Source organism: Mandrillus leucophaeus, unplaced genomic scaffold (genome assembly GCF_000951045.1).
Source record: "Mandrillus leucophaeus isolate KB7577 unplaced genomic scaffold, Mleu.le_1.0 Scaffold924, whole genome shotgun sequence".
Lineage (NCBI taxonomy): Eukaryota > Metazoa > Chordata > Mammalia > Primates > Cercopithecidae > Mandrillus > Mandrillus leucophaeus.
Genome location: NW_012110075.1, coordinates 655,930 through 657,332, shown reverse-complemented (window position 1 = coordinate 657,332; position 1,403 = coordinate 655,930). Strand labels below are relative to the sequence as shown.

The 1,403-nt window shown below is 37.8% G+C and overlaps 1 long non-coding RNA gene across 1 annotated transcript in view; it reads left to right on the top strand.

Moving 5' to 3' along the window:
- Positions 1-1,403, top strand: part of LOC105531970 — a 155,578-nt gene that overhangs the window by 65,832 nt on the left and 88,343 nt on the right. The window lies entirely within an intron of this gene.

The following is a 1,403-nucleotide window of genomic DNA, read 5'->3' as shown; positions in this document are numbered from 1 at the left end:
GGAAATTCAAAAAATTCTTTCTAGGTTTTGTGATCTTCTTCAGGGGAGAAGGGAAGGGGTGGGGTGGAATAAGATAAAAGAGATTTGCTTCTGTGGTTTTCCCAGATGTTTTCAACTCAAAATACTAATTATTCCAAGGTGCTATATGTTAAATTTTTAACTACATGATTTAAAAGCATGTTTTACAATAAATTTAATTTTTTTTTTTTTTTTTTTTTGAGAAAAGGCCTTGCTTTGTTTGTCACCCAGGCTGGAGTGCAGTGGTGCAATCACGGTTTACTGCAGCCTCAACTCCAGGGCTCAAGCAATCCTCCTACCTCAGTCTTCCATGTAGTTGGGACTACAGGTGTGTGCCACCACACCACACCCAGCTAATTTTTGTTGTTCTTGTTTTGTTTATTTGGTTGGTTTTGTTTTTTTTTTGGTTTTGTTTTGGAGACAGGGTCTTGCTCTGTCGCCCAGGCTGAAATGCTGTAGCACCATCTAGGCTCACTGCAACCTCTACCTCCTAGGTTCGAGTGATTCTCCTGCCTCGGCCTCCTTAGTAGCTGTAATTAGAGGTGTGCACCACCACACACGGCTAATTTTTGTAGTTTTTAGTAGAGACAGGGTTTCACCATATTGACCAGGCTGGTCTTGAACTCCTGACCTCAGGTGATCTGCCCACTTCCACCTCCCAAAGTGCTGGGATTACAGGCATGAGCCACAGCACCTGGCCTTTTGTATTTTTTTTTAGAGATGGGGTTTCACCATTTGCCCAGACTGGTCTCAAACTCCCAGACTCAGTTCATCTGACAGCCTTGGCCTCCAAAACTGCTGGGATTACAGGTGTGAGTTACCACACCTGGCCAATAAAACTTATTTCTTAAGAGAATACTGACCATGACGAGAATTTGAGCTTAATTATTTCTGCGTGTGTTCTATCATAAAGCACTTGGCAAAATTTCTGGCTATTTTTCTTGGCATTGTTTTCATTATTATTATTATTACTTTTATGATATAAAATCTATACTTTTAAAAATCATAAAATTTTCAGATATGATACATGCATTTTATATTACACATTTTTCTGTATATAAAAAGACAGTTTTCTAGTTGTGTGCTGGTGTTTGATAATCTAATTATATTCACTATTATTTTTCATGAGTCTTAATTTAAAATCCAGGAAAGTATTACATATTACATATTCCCCTTAAACGTTATATAAGACAGACCACCATAAGTAATGTAACCAAAACTCACACCCATTTGTATCAACTGTTTTACTACTGTTGAGAAAAGTAGTCATAATCTTTCCTTATGAAGATAAAATTGGAATGATAGATTTCTACTTCTTTTTGTGTTAATGCTACATATGAAAAATAAACTCTCGGCCGGGCGCGGTGGCTCAAGCCTGTAATCCC